This window comes from Choloepus didactylus, chromosome X (genome assembly GCF_015220235.1).
Source record: "Choloepus didactylus isolate mChoDid1 chromosome X, mChoDid1.pri, whole genome shotgun sequence".
In the NCBI taxonomy this organism is placed as follows: Eukaryota; Metazoa; Chordata; class Mammalia; order Pilosa; family Megalonychidae; genus Choloepus; species Choloepus didactylus.
In genome coordinates this window covers 43,460,035-43,468,182 of record NC_051334.1, presented here as the reverse complement: position 1 = coordinate 43,468,182, position 8,148 = coordinate 43,460,035, and positions in this window count along the sequence as shown.

Below are 8,148 nucleotides of genomic sequence, written 5' to 3'. Positions count from 1 at the left end.
TGTCAAGAAGACAAAGGAAAACATGGAGAAAGAACTGAAGGACACGAGGAAAACAATGAATGAACAATATGTGAATCTCTCCAGATAAACACTTGAGTTGAAGAACAAAAAATGTGAAATGAAAAATTACCTAGATGGTTTCAGCAGAAGATTGGAGGTGGCAGAATAACAACAACAAAAAAAATGATCTCTAAGAAAAGACAACTGAAATGATTTTGGGCTGAAGAGAAGAAAAGGAAAAATTAAAAAGAATGAACTGAGCCTAAGAGACACATGGAACACAGTCAAGCATACCAATATATGCATTATGGAAGTCCCAGAAGGAGAAGAAAGAGAGAAAGGGGCAGACAGAATGTTCAAGAAAATAATGGCAGAAAACTTCCTAAATTTAACAAAAAACAAGAATCATGCCCACAGTAATTAAATTGTCCAATGCTAAGGGCAAGGACAGTGTTCTGAAAGCTGCAAGAGAACAGCAATGAGTTGTGTAAAAAGGAATCCCAATAAGATTAAGTGCTGATTTCTCATCAAAAGCCATGGAAGCAAGAAGACAGTGGCAAAAAAATATTGAAAGTGCTGAAAGAAAAGAGTTGCCAACTAAGAATTTTATATCTGGCAAGATTGTCTTTCAGAAATAAGGGTGAGTTTAATACATTCCCAGATACACAAAAGCATAGGGAGTTCATTACCACTAAACCTGCCATTCAAGCAGTGTTAAAGGGAGTTTTTCAGACTGAAACAAAAGGAAACTAGACCATGTATCAAAGCAGCATAAATAAATAAAGACCTCTGGTAAAGGTAAGGATATAGGTAATTACAAATGCCAGTATTATTGTGATGTATTTTATAGTATATAACACCACTTCTTACTTCTTACAGGTGCTAAAATGCAAACGCTTAGAAATTAACAATAAATCTATATTTTTGGACACAACATACAAAGATATAATTTGTAACAAGTGTAAAGAAGGTAGGGTGGTAGAGTATATGTTGATGCTATTGAAATAATCAAATATTATTGTTATAGATTAGGATTTTAAATTTTGAACACATGGTAACCACAAAGAAAATACATGAAAAATATATTCAGAAAGAAATGAGAAGGGACTCAAAGTAGTACAATACCAAAAATCAAAGAACTATGGAAGTAATCATTAACAGAAGAATTGAGGGTCAAGGAAGGTATAAGATCTACAAAGACAAAATAGTAAAACAGACAAAGAGAGTTCTCCATTGTCAGTAGTACTTTAAACGTAAATTGATTAAGCTTTCCAGTCAGAAGCAGAGAATGGCAGAATGGAAAAAAAAAAACAAACATGACCCAACTATATGCTATTTCCAACAGACTTGCTTAAATTCAAAGATATAAATTGGTTGAAATTGAAAGGATGGAAAGAATATACCATGCAAGTAGTAACCAAAAGAGAGCCAGGGTAGCTACACTAACATCAGGCAAAACAGACTTTAAGTCAAAAAAGTGTTACAAGGGACGAAGAAGGTCACTGCATACTGATAAAAGGGTTAATTAAACAAGAAGACATAACAATTATAAATATATGCAACTAATGGCAGAGAACCAAAATATGTGGAGCAAATATTGACCAATTTGAAGGGAGAAATAGATGATTCTACATTAATAGTAGGAGACTTCCATACACCACTTTCAATAATGAATAGAACATCTAGACAGAAGATCAATAAGGAAATAGAAGACTTGAATGATAATGTAAACCAGCTAGACCTAACAGACATATATAGAACACTTCGCTCAACAACCTTTAACACACATTCTTCTCTAGTGCACATGGATCATTCTCCAGGATAGACCATATGTTAGGTCACAAAACAAGGCTCCATAAATTCAAAAATATTAAAATTGTATGATGCGTCTTCCCAGGACACAAGAGAAAGAAGCTAGAAATCAATACCAAAAGGAGAAATGGAAAATTCACAAATTGTGAAGATTAAACAACATGTTGTTAAACAAGCAATGGGTTAAAGAAGAAAGTATAATGGAAATTAGGAAATATATTGCAGGTCATGAATATAAAAACGCAACATACAAAAACTTAAGGGATGCCACAATGTAGTACTGAGAGGGAAATTTATGGCTCTAAATACTTACATTAAGTTACATTAGATCTCAAGTCAGAGATCTAAAATCAATACTGGAGGATCTAGAAAAAGGACAAACTAAAGTGAAACCCAGCAGAAGGAAGAGAAAAAAAAAGATTAAAGCAGTGATAAATGAAAGAGGAAATGAAAAAACAGTGGAGACAATCAACACTACTAAAAGTTGTTTCTATGAGAAGATCAATAAAATTGACAAATCTTTAGCTAGACTGACAAAGAAAAAAAGAGAGGCACAAATAATTAAATCAGGAATTAATAGGGGGACATTAACACTGACCACACAGTAATAAAAAGGACTATAAGAGGATAAAATGAACAACTGAATTCCAACAAACTACATAAACTAGATGAAATGGACGAATTCTTAGAAACACAAAAACTACCTACCCTGACTCAAGTAAAAATAGATGATCTCAACAAATGAATTACAAGTAAAGAGCTGGAATCAGTAATCAAAGACTTCCCAACAAACAAAAGCCCAGGACCAGAAAGCTTCAAAGGTGAATTTTACCAAACATTCCAAGAATTACACCTATCCTGCTCAAACTCTTCCAAAATATTGAAGAGGAAGGAACACTCTCTAACTCACTCTATGAGGCCAACATCACCCTCACATCCAAGTGAGATAAAGAATCCACAAGAAAACTACAGAACAATATTCTTATGAATATAGATGCAAAAATCCTCAGCAAAATACTAGCAATCCAAATTGAACAGCAGATCAAAAGATTTATACATCATGATCAGGTGCAATTTATCCAAATTACTCAAGTGTGGTTCACCATGAGAAAATCAATAACCATATTAATAGAATGAAGGAGAAAAAACACATGATCATCTCAAATGAAACAGAAAAGGCATTTGACAAAATCCAAGACCCTTCTTGATAAAAACATTGAGAAAACTAGAAATAGAAAGTTCCTCAACATGTTAAAGGGCATATAACCAAAAGCTCAACAGTGAAATACTGAAAGCTTTCCCTCTAAGATTAGGAAAAAGCCAAGGATGCCCACTGTCACCACTGCCATTCAGCATTATACTTGAAGTTCTAGGTAGAGCTATTAGGCAAGAAAAAGAAATAAAAGGCATCCATATTGGAAAGAAAGGAGTGGAATTTTCCCTATTTACAGATGACATGATCAGCAAATTCTGGAAAATCTGAAACAAAGCTACTGGAACCAATAAACAAATTCAGAAAAGTGGCAGGGTATAGATCAACATGCAAAAATCAGTAGTGTTTCTATATACTAGTAATGAACAACCTGAAAAAGAAATCAAGAAAAATTCCATTTATAATAGCAACTAAAAGAATCAAATATCTAGGAATCAATCTAATCAAGGATGAAAGGACTTGTACACAGAAACTACAAGACATTGCTAAAAGTAATCAAAGAAGACCAAAAAGAAAAAAAAGGTTCATAGATTGGAAGACTAAATATCATTAAGATGTCAATTCTACCCAAAGCAATTTACAGATTCAACAAAATCCCAATCAGAATTCCATCAGCCTTCTTCTCAATAGTGGAAAAACCAATCATCAAATTTATATGGAAGGGTGAGTGACCCTGAATAGCCAAAGCCATCTTGAGAAAGAAGAATGAAGTTTGAGGATTCACACTTCCCAGTCTTTAAATTTATTACAATGCCATAGCAATCAAAACATCATGGTTCTCTGTATGGTCAGTTTATTTAAACAACATAATTACATGGAACCTAGAATAGGGAATGAGATTTTTTTTTATGCTACAGGTTAATGTAACAACCCAATACATTCCAGAGTATTTGGGGCAGAAAATTTAAAAAGTATTGGCAAAGTTCCCTTGAGGGACCGGAGGAAAATGCAGAAATATTAAACTCCCCCCCCCCCCCGGGGAACTCCTAAGATACTTTCAAGCATTAGGGATGCTCAACTTAATAAGCCAAGCCCTTGATCTTGGGGATTGCTCTTATGAAACTTAATCCTGCAAAGGAGGAGCAAAGCCTACTGATAAGTATACCTAAGAGTCACCACCAGAGAACCTCTTCTGTTGCTCAGATGTAGCCTCTCTCTCTAAGCCAACTCCACAAATAAACTCACTACCTCCCACTACATGGGACATGACTCCCAGGGATGAGCCTAGCCCTGGCATTGTGGGATTGAGAATGCCTTCTTAACCAAAAGGGGGAAAAGAAATGAAACAAAATAAAGTTTCAGTGGCTAAGTGATTTCAAATAGAGTTCAAGAGGTCATCCTGAAGGTTATTCTTATGCATTATATAGTTATTCCTTTTTAGTTTCAAGTATATTAGAATAGATAGAAGGAAATACCTGAAAGTGTTTAACTGTAATCCAGTAGCCTTGATTCTTGGTGATGATTGTGTAACTATATAGCTTTTATGGATTGACCATTTGATTGTGAAAACTTTGTGACTTATACTCCCTTTATCCAGTGTATGGGCAGATGAGTAATAAAATAAAAGCCAAAAAAATAAATAAGTAAATAATAGGTGAGGATAAAGGGTATGGGATGTTTTGGGTGCTCTTTTTTATTTCTAATTTAATTTTTTTGAGTAATGAAAATGTTCTAAAATTGATTGTGGTGATGAATGCACAACTATATGATGATACTGTGAGTCATTGATTTTATTTTTGGATAGATTATATGGTGTGTCAATATATCTCAATAAAATTGCATTAAAAACATCATGGTGCTGACACAAGGTAAGATATATAGAACAATAGAATCTAATTGAGAGCTCAGAAATCAACCCTTACATTTATGGTCAACTGATTTTTTGGCAAGGGTGCCAAGTTCATTCAATTAGGGAGAATAATCTCTTCAACAAACGCTGCTGGGAAAAGTGGATGCACACATGCAAAAAATAAAGGTGGAATCCTACCTCATACCATATACAAAAATCAACTCAAAATGGATAAAAGAGCTAACTATAAGAACTAGAAGTATAAAACTCCCAGAAGAAAACGGGAGCATCTTCAGGACCTTCTGTTATGCCATGGTTTCTTAGACTTTATACCCAAAGCACAAGCAACAAAAGAAAAAATAGATAAATGGGGCTTCATCAAAATTAAAAACTTTTGTGCATCAAATGACTTTATCATGAAAGTAAAAAGACAACATGCTTAATAGAAAAAAAATTGGAAAACAAATATCTGATAAAGGTTTTATGTCCAGAATATGTAAAGAAATTCTATAACTCAAAAATAAAATGACAACCAACCCAAGTAAAAACAGGGCAAAAAGCTTGACTAGATATTTCTCTAAAGATACAGATAATGGCAAAAAAGCACATGAAACAATGCTCAGCATCATTAATTATTAGGGAAGTGCAAATCAAAACCACAATGTGATACCATTCCACACTCAGTAGAAAGGCTATTCAAAAATGGAAAATTACAAGTGTTAGAGAGAATATGGTGAAATAGGAATACTCATTGATTGTTGATGGGAATGTATTATGGTGCAGCTGCTATAGTAGACAGCTTGGCTGTTCCTTGGGAACTGAAGTATAGAATTACCACATGACCTGGTGTATTAGTCAGGGTTCTCTAGGGAAACAGAACCAAAACAGAGACATCTGTAAATATGAGATTTTATAAAAGTGTCCCACGTGACAGTGGGGATGCATGAGTTCAGATTCCATACGGCAGGCTGAAAGCTGGCAACTCCGATGAAGGTTTACAATGAATTCCCCAGGTGAGGCTGGCTAGCTGAAGTAAAGATGGAAATTCTCTCTTCTCACTGCTGAATTCATAACCTCTCCTTTGAAAGACTTCATCTGATTGGATAAAGGTTTTCTCATTGTGGAAGGCACTCCCCTTAGTTGATTATAGATGTAATTAGCCATAAGATGCAATCAACTTACTGATGACTTAAGTTCATGAAATGTCCCCACATTAAGTTAGACCAGTGCTTGCTTGACAAGACAGCTGGGCACCATCACCTGGCCAAGTTGACACATGAAGCCAACCATCACACCTGGCAATCCCACTTCTAAGTATATACCCAAAATAATTGAAAGCAGGGACTTGATTGGATATTTGTACACCAATGTTCATAGCAGCATTATTCACAATCGCTAAAAGATGGAAGCAACCCAATTGTAGATCCATCAACTGGTGAATGCATAAACAAATGTGGTATATACACACAATGGAATATTATTCAGTTATAAATAGGAATGAAGTTCTGATATATGCTACAACATGGATGAACCTTCAAGACATCATGTTGAGTGAAACAAACCAGACATGAAGGACAAATATTTTATGACTCACAAATATGACATAATTAGAATCAGCAAATTCATAAAGACATAAATTAGAACATAAGTTATGAGGGCATAAGGTGAGTGTAGGGAATAGGGAGTTAATGCTTAAATTGTACAGAGTTTCTATATGAGTTTATGGAAATGTTTTGGTAATGGATGGTGGTGATTGTAGCAATACATTGTGAATGTATTAACAGCACTGAATTACATATTTGAATGTGTTTAAAAGGGGAAATTTTAGGCTGTATAAATGTTACTAGAATAAAAATGTAAGTAATCAAAAACAAAAACCATAGTTCTGTACAACACAAACAGTGGACCCTATTGTAAATGATGGACTGTAGTTAATAGTACAATTATAAAAATACACTTCATGAATTGTAATAAATGTACCACACTAATGCAAGGTGTTAAAAATAGGGTGGTATATGAGAACACTGTATTTTATGCATGACTTTTCTGAAAATCTACAACTTCTATAATGAAATATTTATATATTTAGTGCTTTTAATATAGAAGAAACTCTGCTTGTTGTGGGAATTATAAGAATGAGTTAGACATCCTTTGTGTATAGAGTAGCTAACGATGACATGGTAAAGACAGATGCATTCATTAAAAATTAAAATGCATGGTAGACAGTAATAAGTGCTACAGAGTGCAAAGAGAGTATAGGGGAAAGAGGGATAGAGTCCATTAGGAGTTGGCAGTGGTATAGTGGTAAATGTTTTACAACTAACCCTCTGGGGATAAAAGCCCAGATTTGTACCATCTGTCAATTTTCCATGATGAAAATTTTTCTACCATGACCTATTTCAAGCTACCAATGTGATGTCAACAAGCTCAAAAATTCTTGAAAAATGTAACAATTGTCTGTTGCAAGCTGGCACAGGCTGGCTATGGTCACCTCTGTTTTGGAGACATTGTCTTGTGGTTGGACTGAGGTATTTTCATGAAGAAAATATAATAGACTGGTAGATTTGTAGTGAAGGGCATTCCAGATGTGGGAAAAGCCTAGAAAGCACAGAAATGTGGGAAAATAAGTATATTTGAATAAAACCTGGTATGCCAGTGTAGATGCCTTGAAGCTACATGGTGGGAAGAAAGATTAGGAGGGGGCCACAATAAATGATGAGCTAGAAGCTGATTTGGCAGGTCTTCTTCTCCCAAATAGACCCTCTGAAATAATAAGGGACACAAGTAAAATTCAAGCTCTAATTTTTGTTTGAGTCATACAGAGGAACATATATTTTTTAAAGGTACAAATGGTAATAAAACCAATAACCATGGATGCACCATTCAACTTAATAAATTAAATATTATCAATACAGTTGAAGAATATTATATATATATAGATATACATGCATACACACACACATATATATACTCTTTCACCTTTATATACATATGCTTACATATATCAGTAATTATATTAACAATAATTTATGTGTACATACATATTGGTAATATATAATATTGCTCATATGCTTTTTAATTTTATGAAAGTGATTTCATGCGAAGGCTATGCATTGTACTTAGAATTCTGCAACTTAGTTTCCCTTACCCATTCATATTTTATTTATTTTATTCTCTCATGTGGATAGTTGTAGTTTTAATGCATTATTTATCACTGCTGTACAATATTCCGCTTCATAAAAAGAACATATTTAGTTTATTCAATTCCCTGTTAATGGGCATTTAGGTTGTTCCCCATTTTTTTGGCTATTACAAGCACTTCTGTTAATAGCAG